Here is a 15,136-nt window from a genome sequence, read left to right as displayed (position 1 = left end):
ACCTAATCACCTCCCAAAGTCCCACTTCCTAATACCATCACACTAGGGTTTAGGATTTCAACATATGAATTTTGGGAGAACAAACATTCAGTCTATAGAAGAGATAATCTAGGTCAAGTTCTTCACCTTAGTGCACGCTTTGGCAGCACATATACTAAAATTTCTTCACCTTACTGATGAAGACCTGAGGTCCAATGTGGTCAACTCCCCATTCACAGTCACATAGCCTCTTAAAGCTGGTACTGGATGACCACCAGTTGTCTCCTGGTACAGCGTGCACAGATATCTCAGCATATATGCCATATCATTGTTGGAAGCAAGCAAAACCACACCAGTTTAGTGTTTGTGTTCCACATGTTCTGTGTTTTCCTGGACTTAAAGTCTGTGTTTTCCTACTCCCAAAGACAGTGACATTTTGCCAGTCTCATTCATCTTGAGGGAGAGGACTCAGATATTCCTTCAACACTCATGCACTGAGCACTGCTGTGTGCCACACACTAGGCTAAGGGTGGGAGTGCAAAGACAAATCGTACACCTGCTAACTATAAAATATTTCTAAATTGTCCTTGGCTCCCACACCACATGCAGCCTAAGGAAGATGATCTATAAAGTGATTCCCTTAGGAGTCAGATATTATAATAACTAACCTCAGTTCAGGAACCAGAGAAACTCCTACTAGGCTTAGAGGTGGCTTTATTTCACAGATTCCACGGCTAGACGCCAGAGCGATATGAGGAAACCAGGAACTTGGTCACCAATGGGCTTTCTGGCAGGCCTATGGAGATTGGATCATCTCATTACATCATTTTTAATTACTACCTCTTGACCTCACTCACTCACTTTCTCTCACCACATCATGTACTGATTTTAATTGGTCAGTAGCCTAAGAGTAACAAGCTTACTCGAACTTTCCAACATAGAGCATGAAAACTTCAGCTACTGCAAATTCCAAGGTTTTGGATGGTGAAAATCTGGCAGAGACTCCAAAGGAGGCAGAGACGAGAGAACAGCTTATTCAACAGAATAACCTCATTTTCAGGCCTGAGTGCCAAGCTAATTTGTTAAAATTACTACACTCAGTTCTCAATTATCCATTTCAAGGATTATTTACGTTGTGGATTTTCAATGGTCACCAAGTCTCAGCCAATCAAAGCAGGGGATCAGGGTCAGACGCTAAATCAGTAATGGTGCATAAAGGGAGTTCAGAAAACTGCCAGTAACATGGATTAATTCAGAGAAGGCCTGTTGAAATTACTGAAGAGATTAAAGTTACAATTTTTTTCCCCCCCAAAGAAAGGCTATTTGATTCCAGCTGAATGTCATTGTGCAAGATGCTTAACTCCTCTGGGCTTCAGATTTTTCCTGTAATTAAGGAGGTCAGACCAAATTGAATTTTAAGGTCTCTTTCAGTGCCAACACCCCATAAGCATAGGACCATTACTTTAAAATACCCACAGTATCTGGTCATAAGCTAGTCAACCATTCTGACCACTCAGCTTACTTTAGTCATGATTTATAGTTGACAATGGCACCGGTCTAAAGCTACTTTTCCTGACGTATAGTGATAGTGTTTGTAAAAAGAAAAAAACAAAATCATAATGTCTCCAGGGCTTAAAAGCATATAATCTTAGAATCTTTAAAACTTGAAAGGGCTTTGATTTTAAATTCCACCCTCATTAACAGTTGAGCTTGTTTTCTTACATAGGAGTCATTTCCATTTCCTTAAGGAACCCATTGCTTATTGATAAATGCAAGTGGTAAAAGGTCAGGTGCCAACAAGTAAGCAGATGTTTCGAATTAATGAGGTCTTGAATTGATGAGGTTCTAGTGCATGATGCTTTTTGAGTTTTCCTGTTGTTTATACTATCTTTATCAGTGTCTCTTATCCTAGTCTAAAGAGATGAGTGTTATTACAATAAAAGGAGTGTGTGTGTGTGCGTATTTTCTAAAAATTGCCACCTTACCATATGATTTCATCCCTCCTCACGTGACCACCTCCAAATCTGTCACATTGACTGCTATACTTTATCTCAGATAAAGGCTATAAAATAGGATAATCCTTATCTTTCCTACCTCACAGTAAGTAGTTGAGACAAATGAGATAATAAATATAAATATTCTTTGAACTCTTAAGGAGAGAGAGCTTTTAAATACAGACTTAAAAATTATCTCATAGAGTCAAATAATTCCAGTGGAAAACTTTGTAGATAATAATACTCATAAAATATTATGTTTGATCTCACATTTCCCCACATGTTGGTCTTTGCCTCCATAGCCCAAATGTCTCACAAAATCTCTAATTTATATTGTGAAAATAATCTTCTTATTCTCTGGCTCTGCTCTTCTCCCTTGCCCCCACCTGGAAGCAAGGTCTAACCATATCTGGATGGTGGGATCTCTTGGTTCTCTTCTTACTAAGTTCTAAGGATTTGGTACTAACTAAAGAAGTTTTCTTTTACTAAGGGCTTGGGGGTAAATTTATATATTTATTTAGCTATTCTGTGGTTCCTTTATTGTTCCATTTTATTTCCATGTTTAGCAGCATAATGGAAGTTTTTAAACAAATGACTGTTTTACAAATAAGTTCTCAAACTGATTTAATACAACTTCAGTAATTAAAAAAATTGCATTCAATATGCATTTTCTAATGCCACTGAGTCTTTACCTGAACTGGTTAGGCCTTCAGGTTGCGGCCATAAAATATAACAAATCAAAGGAGGGCCGCATCCTTGGCCTTGGCCTTGGCCTTGGCCTTGACTGTAATCAGTTGAACTGGTCAAACCCAACCATGTCTATTTCAGTTTCAGGGAAAAGTGTCAGCTTGCCTCAGGTTGGAGGGAGCTTTATGTAGGTTTTCAGAATTGATATTATTCTCATTTGGCCACTAAATTTGGAAGAAGAAATGTGTCTGTGTTCTAGAATGTAATAATGAAGGCAAAGATGATGAAGCAAAATATTTCTAAATCGATGATTCCTCCCACACTGAATAGTATTCTTTTATTCTGGTGGCTTAGCATTAACTTTTTAATAGAGCATTTATTAATTTAAACCATATCTTCTGAAAAACTTTCTTGCAGAATATACAAACTGCTTTGTTTATTGTTTTCTTGAAGAGCAGTCCTCTTATGTTTGGCATTACCTGATACCATTGGACTTTAACCCAGCTGTTGAGCAGTGATGCACTGAGAAATTCGATAGAGAAGCACCAGCAGTGACTGACGCTCGTGCTAGACTCTGCCAGGCTGGATCTGAATATGTCCTTAAGTGTAAACCCAGGTGAACAGGAAATCATTTCCTTCTGGTCAACACTGCGCTCTGTGATCATCAAATCCTGAGGCTCGGGACAATTGGATGCTGCCAAGTCATGCTTCGCCCACAGGCTTGGCATCCCCCTTGAACTCAAGTGGTTTCATGAACTAGCTCATGAAAGAGACTGAAGAGGTCTGTCCAGATAATAGAGTAGTATCAGAGGAAATATTTTCCCTCCACTTTTCCCTCCCAGTTGGGAGATGTGTGCCAAACTGGTGTGGGTGGGGAGCTCAAGTAGCTTGCAGAATGCAGTGTGAATACAGATGCCTTCTGTAGCTCCACAAGATTTATGGAGAACTTAGGCACGGAGGTGCCTTTCATGAGTTAGTGGGCTCTGGAGACACAGCAGACGTGGAGGATGTACTTCTGGTTGGCAGAAGCAGCAACTGACTGATATCTAGCAAGATGTGATGCATATGGTTTTATAGTAGAATTGATGAATAAGATTAACTTGGTCTAGGTCAGAGAGACATATGTACTTCCCCAAAATCTGTAGAAGGCCCTTTCTGTTAGGGAGATATGGAGTGCCCTTACCAGACAGAGATCCAGAGGGTAAATTCGCAATCAGCTTCTTGAATAAAGAGAAGCTGCCAATAGATCATTTAGAAGGCATTTGGTGGAATGCTCAAGAGCAATTCAGTTTGAGATCCTTATGTGAGCCAGTTAATTTATTACCTAATTCAGCTTATCTCTTATTGTCATCAGTTATTAAAGAAAAAAGCTCTATTGTTTAGATACTTTGAATTTAAAAGAAAATTTTGATTAAGCCCAATGAGAAGTGTGTCCTATTGGAAGTTTTCATTCAATCAATAAATATTAATCGAGTACCTCTGTGTTCTTGGCATTAGCTATATGGTGGTGAATTAAACAGATATGTCCCTGTCTTCCTGCAGTTAATCGAGTCATATGATGGATCGTTGTTCAGAGACTAAGGATAGACTTGATAGATAATCTTTCTTGAACTCTGGGTTCCAGGGGTTGTTAATATTCACAAACAAAGGGCTCTTCATATGGTAGTCAGAATTAATGGAATAGGCGCAATGTTCAGCGTGATCCTGGATTTGTGACATGGCTGAATTAGAACACTGTTTGATAAGCTTGAGTTAGACCACTCATCAGGTTGGGGGAAGGACAGTGCAATCACTTGACCAGCAGAGAAAGTGCAGCTATCAGTAACATGTACTTCTTCTGAACAGGTTGCTAAGAGGAGATGGAGGTGGCAGTGGCAGAAGTCTCAGGGCACCGAGACTTCTCTTTTGGATTGTCATCTGATAACGAAGCATCGTTGTGGTTCTTCATCCCAGGAAGATATTCTTAAACAATGCCCTCTTTCCAAATGGTGACACTGAGTAGTAGATCTGGGGTCTATCTGACATTCTGGCTTAGAGAACATATGCTGTAGGAATGGACTAGGCATTCATTTATTCATTCAACAGATACTTATCGCGTGTTTGCTTTATGCTAGACCCTGTAGGTGATGAGATACAACGGAAGAGAGACACGGTCCTTACACTGGTGAACCTTTCATTCTAAGGAAGGAGACAAACTAAAAACAAGTGAACAAAATGTAAATAAATTACCTCAAGCTATGATGGGTGCTAGGAAAGAGGCATATAAAAGGGTGAATAAAAAAATAACAGACTTTGGATGGCGCTGGCCATGGCAGGTCCCTACATCTGAGGAGGTGTGTAGAGAACTGAAGGATGGAAATTTGCCTTGTGAGGAGCTAAGGAAGAGGATCATATGCAAAGGAAGCAGCAGGTACAAACACCTCAAGTGGGTTCAAGTATGGTGGGATTAGTGGTTGAGGAGGAAAGGTGGGTTAACCTGTAGAGAGAGGCAGTAGCCAGATCATTCGGGACTATGGATTTCTTGGAAAAGAATTTAGATTTGTTCTAACTAGAACCCACAGAAGCATTTGAATACAGTTATGATGTAATCTTAGATACCACTATAAGATTAATGGTCTCTGTGGGTTACTACACTACATAAAAATCCTCAGGGACTTCCCACTGGCATTTGGTGTCCTTCAGCTTGTCTTTCATTTCTTCCATTTATGCAAATTAAGCTCTAACCTAATATCAGCCTCTACTCCCTGTCCTCTCCTACCTCGAGCCTTCGTCCATACCATTACCTCCATCTCCAGAAAATTCACCACGCTTCAAGGCTCAGTTCATATGGCATCCCTTTCACGGTGCCTTTCTTGCATAGTTTTCCCAGCTCAAATATGATCTTCCTTCTCCACTAGCCCTTGGTAACTTATGAATACCACTATATTTCATTAATTGCAAGATGCATACTTTTTTCCCTCCCACCTTTAACTTCTGTAGTTAGGATGTATGCAACAGTTGACAGTGTGTTATAGTTTAGTTAGCAGTACTTTTAACTTTCTTAGCAGTTGTGTGAATGAATGCTGTGTTTTACAATCAGTGGCCTCTTAGATGGGATGAAATATGGTAATCAGTCTACCAAGTACTATTGTAATCAATGTAATTGCATTTTTTCCTCCTGAAATGAGGGTCCTGAACTGAGAAAATACATGGTACCCCTTTTTGTATCCCAAGTTAAGTACACTTTCTGACATGGAAAGTTGGTGTTCCACAATGAATCTAAAATGATAAATGAGAGAAAAAATGTGCAGGAAACAATAAGGAATTTATTCCAGCTAGATCTGAGGGAGTCAATCAGAGATGGAAATGTCTAGAATGGGGTGGGTGAACAGTTTAATCGAGAGCCCAAATGCTGACCTAAAGAACTGGCTTCTCCTCTTCAGGATTATTACAAGTTAGATGCAAAGCCATTGTTATAAATCAACTACTTGTTTCCTCACAAAATTCATATGTTGAAACCAACATCCTAATGTGATGGTAATTAGGGGGTGAGAACTTTGGGAGATAATTAGGATTAGATGAAGTCTCGTGGGTGGAGCCCTCATGAATGGGATTAACGCCCTTGTACCAGTTGCTAAAGAGCTTGCATCCTCCTTCCATTATGTGGGGTGACAGTGAAAAGATGACCTTATGTGAACCAGGAAGCAGGCTCTCACCAGATACCAAATCAGCTGGTGTCTTGGCCTTGGATTTCTCTCCAGAACTGTGAGAAGTAAATTTCTGTTGCCTATAAGCCACCCAGTCTAGGATATTTTTGTTACGGCAACCCAAACTAAAACAGCCACTGCAACAGAAAATTAAAGCAGAGGTTTAAATAAGTGAAAAACTAAAGGGGGGTTATTATTAACATTCTTTTGGTTTTAACTCTCACTTCTGATTGCTTTTTTCATGATTCTCACTTAAAATATTGCAGATTTTTTAAGAAACCTACCTCCTTTTGCCACTAGTCATCTTACCATGTAAAATGTTTTTCAACACTCCTTTCCTTTTTTTTTCTTTTTTTCCTTTTTTCTTTTTCTTTATTATTCAGTAGAAATCCTGGTCTTCTACATAGTGAATGTCAGGGCAGAATTTTTCAGACAGCTCTATGACTGTTGTGACCAGTTACCCTAGTCTTTTATTTAAATTATTAATTTCACATTCATTCTGGACTTCAATGAGGATAAAGATTTTAGAGCCCAAGGATACATGGGTAATGCTGGAAGTCTCCTTTTTCCATATTATTGGAAAATCTATTCATTCATTCAACGGAAAACATCCGTGTTTTCAGCATGCCAGTTACTATGCTGGGTTCAGAAAATACACAAATAAAGATGTGCTCCTTTCCTTCAAGCAGCTTCTATTCTAAACACAAAGAAAATTAGTAGGTTATTTATACAATATCAGGGAGAGAAAGCATTCTTACAACTACTATTAAACATATGTGCACAACTGTCTGTACTGGATTGGTTTAAATTAGGTGATTTCATGATTGGACTAGGAGATTTAAAAAACTTTTTCATTTTTTTCTCTGATGGACTTTTAGTTTATAAAAGAAACAGCCATTACCCAGAAATTCTGTCCCCTATCTCCACCAACCTAATGCTTGTAAACTCATTTCCAGGTCACACCAGAGTAATAAAATCTTTTGAAGAAAGCAAATTATTATTAATTTCAAAGCATTTTTATTGTCCAAAATATAATTCTATTTATATAATACTGTTGTTGATCTGCTATAAATTTTCTTTGCCTGTTTTAATTTTTTATCCTTGGTCTAGAGAGTCAGTTAGATCTGTAGACAAAGAACAATGCAGAGGCTCAGGAGTCCCGCCTAAGCCTTTCCCATGTAAAAGAGCTTTGTTGGTCATCTCATCTGTCATCCCTCCAGTGGGGCAAGAATAATCCCCGAGCTCATTGTCAGTACCTTACACGATGTGGAGTTTATAAATGTTATCTTTTTGGATTACAAAGCTGTTCACTGACACACAGGTATGTGAAATGATCTGTTTTAGCTATTCAACACATACAAGATTATTATCTTGGTCACAGTAATCTTAGAAAGTAGAATGAAATTTATGTTTTTTTAATTCGAGACACTGAGATGCTACTATCTTCATGGTTCTCTGACATGTTCATTTAAAGAACCAAGTCTGCCCTGCTGTCTTATTTTGATGGTTTAGGATAGATGGAATTGTAATTGTATAGGTAAATCAGATACTCTGGAAGGAAACCAGATCTATTCCCATTAGAGTTTTGTAGAAGTTTCAAGTGACAGGGATGAATGTGAATCAATGAGCACATATTTCATTATGGCTGGAGAAAACAAACAGTGTCAATATTTGTTTGGTTCAGGAGCTTTTCAGTTTTAGAAGAGCACTTGCAGGACCATGTAAGGCAAAATAAAACCCCACAGAGAGCATTTTGAGGGTCAGTAGAGATCATAAAATATTCTAGCAGAGAAGTCACAAGGCCATTGAAATCTTAAGTACTCCGCGATGTGAAAAATGTCCCAATGAGGCTTCCCACACTAAGCAAGGTCATCACGGAAGGCACATTTGAGTCTGTTTATCTCCAGTTGGAATGACACATGACTACAGTCACATTTAGTCTCATTACTGTTGAAGTGTGAAGTGTCTGCTTGCAAAGAATGTAGGCTTCCACACATAGGGTCGCTGCATTCTGATCTGTGGGGTCAGCAATGTGGTTGGATGCTTAGGAGATTAACATCAAACACATTTTCTACAAAGCCTGCTTAACGCACCAAGTTAACCACTTGGTGGCAGCCCCTCAAGAGGCCCAGAGAATAGGAGGCAAGTGCTGCTCTCTGGATTGATTTTCAGCACCCCGAGGACTGTCCCCTCTCCCCCTCACATGGGGAGAAAGATCTTCAAACAAGAGAACAAATACGTTGTTATCTCCCCAGTTTGATGAAATTAATTTCTATTCCTTAGCATGGATGGGCAACCTATAAATTACCTTCCTCGTGTCCCATTTCTGGAATTGCTAACCAGATGATTTCCCTGTGTGCAAACATCTTTATAATCCTTTACATTCTCATTCTGAAAATTTATGTAGCTTTTCTCATGTGTAAATTGTAAATTCTTTCCTTCTTCTACCCAGATTTTTGACTTGTAGATGTATAGCATTTGTGGTTGTACGCATGCATTCCATTGGCTGTTGATATTTTTCTCTGATTCTAAGGAACACACATTTCTACTGGTCTTGACAGGTAAAAGAGCAAGTCATTTAAATAAATGGAGTCTATCAAAGTAGTCTACAGAGAACTTTTGGTATGGCCTTGCCTTAGTTATCTTTTTCTTTGGATTGGACAACTTAATATTTTACATCCTAATGAAATTAATATTTTCCACATAATAGTCCATCTTATTAAACTGATTGGATCACTCAATAATTTTAATAAGAAAATTGTAGCTTAGAATTAAAGCGTCATGATTTATCAAGAGGCTGATCAATTTAGTGTGCTTAGGCAGGTAGGAAAGGAAAACCTTCGCCTATCATAGGATGGGAGTGGATTGGTTAACATTCCGCCTCTCCAATTTAAATCATACCATTGAATTAAAAATTGCTCCTAGTCTTAACTTCTTGACAAGAGGATTTCACTGTCTTTCTGCCATCCCATTTCAATATTTAACAACTGTCTAAGCATCTGATCTCAACATCTCTTGCTTCAGTTTGTTAATTCTCCATTTACTCTTACAAAGAGAAAACAGCAGCCATCCCCTTATGTACCTTATGTAATGCTCTCTTTATGATTCTAGTTGAGGGAGAGAATAATGTCCCACAGGAAACCTTATTATCTCCTGTTCCATCTTCACCCTTTTGATATACATATAGCAGCGGTTCTCAATGTGTGTTCCCCAAATCGGAAGATCAGCATCTCCCGGGAATATGTTAGACATATACATTTTGGACCCTAGAGACTAAATCAGAAACTCTAGGGGTGGGGCCCAGCAATTTGTGTTTTAAATGATCCTCCAGATGATTCTGATGCATGCTAAGATTGAGAACCCTTGCTACGTAGGAAGCTGGGGAGAGGCAATCACAAAAGGGAGAGGACCACTCAAACCACCCTAAGAGCGGACCGCTTTCTTCATCACACTTCAAGTATATCTTGAAGACAACCATGGAATGCAGCCCTGCTATGTTCGCATGCCAGTGAATGATCCTAGTTCTTTTTGGTTACTAATCTAAAGTCTTTCAGTGTTAAAATAGAAGAAAATAAGTGTGCATATAAAGGAATGATTGCACTTATAATCAAGTCAGCTTGTGCTTTTGGTTGGTGGAAGACAAACTTCTGTAAAATCTGAACATTTACTGAAAGATGGATAGAGAGGCATTTCTGAAACAGACCTATTAACCATGCACATTTCAGTGACCAGAAACTGTTCAGTGCCTCTGGGGAGCGGGGAAACATTGCAAACTTATTAAGACCAATTGCCTGGTCTTTCTGTGCTGCAGTTAACTTCTCCATTTTAAACATTGCATTTATTCTTGGGATGTGGGAGGTCTAAGGAAGATTTGGATGGTCTCTGAAAACCCTTCCCTTTTACTTTCTAACAGGTACCAAACTTGTCAGATTTTATTTACCTTGAAAGAGCAAGCAGGAAAATGTGATTAGAAGCGTCCACTTCCCGCTAGCACTTCTGAGCCTTGAGACTCCTGAGCACTTGTGATCATAAGGGAAATTTAGAGCTAACTATTTCCAATACAGGGCTTTGGCAAGGGCCCTGCTTCTTCTAATGGGCGTATAGAACATAAATATATCCTTTTTAATGTCTACGTTGATGAAGATTTAAAAGTGATGAATTAAACATCTTTTAAAAACTATTGGCTTAAGTATATTTAAGTGGAACTCTGATAGTTTTTTGCAACCTGTAATAAACTCGGAATGAGTGGGAAATAGATATCATATGTTTCCGGAAACTTCCTTTGGCCCATGGCCAGAAAAGAGCTGTTGTTTAAGGGGTTAAGAGTGTCCAAACCTTATTTATGTTTGTGTAATTAGGGATGTGCAAGATGTGCCTCTAGCACTCAATCCAGTTTTGTGAAAGATTAGCTGTTCTAAACAGAAATGGAAGAACAGCCCAGAAGAATTGGAAAAAGAATGCGTAGCATGAGCAACAGGATTTTTTTTTTTTTCCCTGTGTGTGGCTATGTAGAGGCGGAAAGGGATGAAAAGCGGTTTAAAAATTAAATGCAGACTAACTGCTTTCCTCCTCTGAGAAATGCCAGAAAACATTTAATCCAGGAGATACTCCCAACCATTAACCACATTCCACCCACCACCATTCATTGGAAATCTTCAGACTCTGTAAAATAGACTGACATGGTTATTACTGCAGATGCTATTTGTTGTTTTTCAGGGTTTACAGCCCAGTGATTGAACAGTGTGCAATTGTGTTTGAATTTATACTATACTCAGTAAGTCTTCCAGGGTATAAAACATTATCAAAGGTAGGAAAACTGAATCTGATCGTGAAAAATCTATCGTGTTACTTCTCCAAAATCTCTTACACTGTGAGATCACTTATTTATGTATTTGTTCATTGAGCAAATATGTGTCGACTACTTACTATATGCAAAACTGGAAAGTTTAACCGAAAGTTTTAATGTCATTTACACACACACACACACACACACACACATATACACATATACATACATACATACATAAATACATACACACACACACATTTACATATCCATCTACAAATTCTCAAAATTTGATCTAACTTCCTTTGCTAATTGTGCGTATTGATAGAAAAATATATACATTTATTTGGCTCACCAAAGAATAAGAATTAAACATTTTCTCCGTGCCAGGTAATTCATTTTATACATAAATAGCAAAATAGTGCTACGCAATTTGTGTTATCCACGTTTAAAAAAAGCAGCTACATAGCATCATGGAATTCTTAAAGCTGCAAGGAGGATTTGAGAAAATCCAGTTCAATATCCTAAATTTGGACGTGGTTCCATAGTGTAGCAGTTAGCACGTCTGCTTTACATGCAGAAGGTCCTGGGTTCATGCCCCAGTGGAGCCATGGTCCATGGTCTATGGCCATGCCACCCTGAACAAGCCCGATGTCTGATCTCGGAAGCTAAGCAGGGTCGGGCCTGATTAGTACTTGGATGGGAGACCACCTAGGAAGACCAGGTGCTGTAGGCATTAAAAAAAAAAAAAATTCTAAATTTGCAGACAAGCACGCTAAGGCCTGGTAAGCTGGGCTCAAGTGGCTGTGCCAAGGCTGCAGAGGCAGCTGGTGGAGGAGCAGAGCCCAGGGGCCATGTTGCTTCCCTCAGGGTGAATGCTCTGCATGCACCAAACTCTCCTTGAGGCACTGACTTGGTTCCAGCCGCTGGAACTAGATTCAGTGGCTAAAGAAGAAAAAGAAATCGAAAGTCCCTGTCCTTGAGTAGCTCATAGTATTTATACTCGTCTTAGATCTTTCTTCCTTGAATGCTACAAACTGGAAGCTTATGAAGTGTGAAAATTAACCAGAGGATTTGTTAGAAAGATTATTTTTCTGAAGGATTCAAACTTAATAGTTGCACTCATATTTTAGAGTTGCACTCATATTTTAGTAAAAGTATTTATAAAATGTTAAAATACATTTGTTCTTGAGAGAAGGGAAATCTCAAAGTATATGAGAGATGCACTTCTCACCTTGCCTCTCTGCTACCTAGGCCAGCACTGATTCTTGGGGATAGGGGCTTTGAGATGAAATGTCTTTTCAATGTGTTCCCGTGGGGACAGCAATGTATGGAGTCTGCTTGGACTGGAATTCCAAACCAGCCACAGTTGTACTTAGAAACTCTGGGTCTGAAATGTAGCTCCCCGCTGTCATATATCTCTTTTCGTGATTGGAAAATGCCATGTCAGGAGCCTCAAAAGTGCACTGTTACTTCAGGGCAGCTCACACTTGGGGACTAAAGAGTCACATTTAGAAACTTATGAGATTCATGCTAAATAGGGTCAAAAGTCAGTATGTAAACATGCTATCTCCTTGAGAAGGCACCTACCTGTCATCATATCGCAGGCTCTTGACACCTTGCCAGGCCACCATCCTCAGTTATTGTAGCAATGATTCCTGAGTGAACAGATCTAACCCCATTCCCACCTGACTTGTGCCTGTCCCTAGAAATTCAGGACATTCCCTCCTAAGTGCTCAGGATTCCCAGCTCCTCTAGGGACATGAACTGGGGGTCCTGAGGGTTAAGTTCCAGGAGCAAGAGTCAGTGGGGCATGGAGACCTACAGGGGCCAAGATTTAGGCTATCTGGCTGGTCATGGAGTGGGAAACACTTGCTGGATGGATACAATGAAAGGAGGAAGAAATCAACGGTGGAAGAGGAAGTGGGAAAGAATATTTGGGAGGAAGGTCTGATTTGTAGGGATAACTGTTGGCCTGGTAACTAGTTGTCATGGAGATGGGCCCCCTGTTAGGGCAAATGTACATCCCCTAGGGAGAAGCTTTTTCAGCTGGCAGTTTCTGACCCACTCTCTAAATGAAACAACTTGATTAAGGAGACTTTGTTTATAAAGCACTATGTATTCTGAAATAGGGTCTAAGTTCAGTGTAGTATATTCTTTTCTGCTATTGCATTGGACTGTAACAGGAGTTCTGCACATGTAACACAGGGTATAATTTGATCTAATTGATTCCAGGCCTCCTCATTGTCTCTCTAACATCTTTACCCCCTTTATTAAATTCACATGCGTGTTCTCATCCCTTGGTTAAACTTTTCCAGTTAAACTCTCACAGAGGTGAGAACTCTTTTACAGATAACTTCTGTAATGGAAGCACCTAATTTTCTCTTTGGGCAGTAAAAGTCTTTGGTGATGAAAATATTTACATTTTTGTTTTTAAACTAGCATTCTTAACTAAGTGAGAAATGTGTATATGAAAATTACTGCTCTGCAAATGGTTATAAGAGAACAGGGTAGTGCCTCTGCTGAGCTTTGTGTCAACATAGGCAGGTGTTCAAATGGAGAAAAGAGGGTGGGGGTAGCCAACCAAGGCCTGCAATTCCAAATTCAACATTGATTTTGTTGTTCTGGGTTAGGGTTGAGTTAGATCAAGCCTTGGTAGATTTTATATACTTTGATAGAGCTGTGTTATAATTGGATTGAGAAAATGGAAGGACTTTAGGGAAAGGAAATAAGTGAGTCTGTTTGCTTGTTCTCAGGACTGATAGTGAATTCATTCCAGATAATAGGTATCCATTTTAAACTTTCAATCTTAGAAAAAGTTTCCTTGTATTTGCTTAAAGAACACTATCCATTCCAATTCCTATGAACCTCAAATGCATTTTAAAATTCAGTAGTGTTTAGGCACCATTACAAACTGTAGGAAAATAAAGGTGATTATTTAACTGGTCTCTAGATAGATAAATACATTCTAGCTAAAAAGTAATAGGAGATTTTATGGCACATGTGTACATATTAGATATATACATTCCTCACACACATATATAAAGAAATATATACCTGTATATTAGACATAAAAATTTTAAGCTCACTTATGTCAAAATATAAACACAAATTAAGTAAAATTGAAACAAAAGTGAAACGAAAAGTAAATACATTCATGATATTAACCTTGTGGTATAATTGTTGCAAATATGATAGACAATATGACAAAAAGCTATTCTTATTGTGTAACAAACCCATACACATCATGAAGAAAAATACTAAAATCAAATTAAAAATATGCAAAAGAAAGAACAAAAGGTAAAAAAAAATACAAAAGACAGAAAAACATTGATAAACAAATATAAGTGCAATGTATTTTCAACTCCCCTTTCACAATATGACATGGTGTCCATTTTGTGAGGACTTGCATGAGAATTCTCTGCTAGGTCTAGGCTTTTTCTGAGCAACTTTTCTCTGTGAATGGAGTAACTGGCCCTGTATCCTTATTTTCTTGATGTCTGGAAAGGTTTTGCTCAGCATAGCTGAAAGATCTTAATGCCACAGTTTGTATATCCCTGGTTCATTTTCTTTTGTCTAACCCAGTTCTCTCACTTATTTTTATCTTGCTGTCTGATTATATTTTGTAAACTACCTTAAATACATTTGGAATGACATGGATTTGAAGTCAATCATTACATAAAACATTTTTAAATGCCTACAGATATTCTATAGTGTCCCTCCATGATTTATCTTTGGAATGCCCTTGATTCTGAACACCTGTGTTGTAAACAGTGGCATGTCTAAATAGCCATCTAGACGATGACTCTTCACTTCTTTTGCCCCTCTGCTATTTCCTTTTCTTTACTCCAGCCAGGGATTCAAAATGAAAACCCAGCTGTTTTTGTTTGGTGGCACCACCTGGTGGCCAGTTGGGGAGAATCCAGCTATTCTGAGTCTTCCCTAGAAGTAACAGGTAGCTTCTTGGTGCCAGGACCAGCATAACTAATTCAATCCTCCCATTG

General features: G+C 38.8%; 1 protein-coding gene and 1 pseudogene across 1 annotated transcript in view; both read left to right on the top strand.

The window, feature by feature from the left end:
- BMP6 (bone morphogenetic protein 6) overlaps positions 1-15,136 on the top strand; it is a 157,041-nt gene that overhangs the window by 81,641 nt on the left and 60,264 nt on the right. The gene's annotated exons all lie outside the window — the stretch shown is intronic.
- Positions 11,753-11,868, top strand: LOC111744210 (annotated as a pseudogene).

Source organism: Pteropus vampyrus, unplaced genomic scaffold (assembly GCF_000151845.1).
Source record: "Pteropus vampyrus isolate Shadow unplaced genomic scaffold, Pvam_2.0 Scaffold129, whole genome shotgun sequence".
In the NCBI taxonomy this organism is placed as follows: domain Eukaryota; kingdom Metazoa; phylum Chordata; class Mammalia; order Chiroptera; family Pteropodidae; genus Pteropus; species Pteropus vampyrus.
This window is presented reverse-complemented; position numbering and strand designations above follow the sequence as displayed.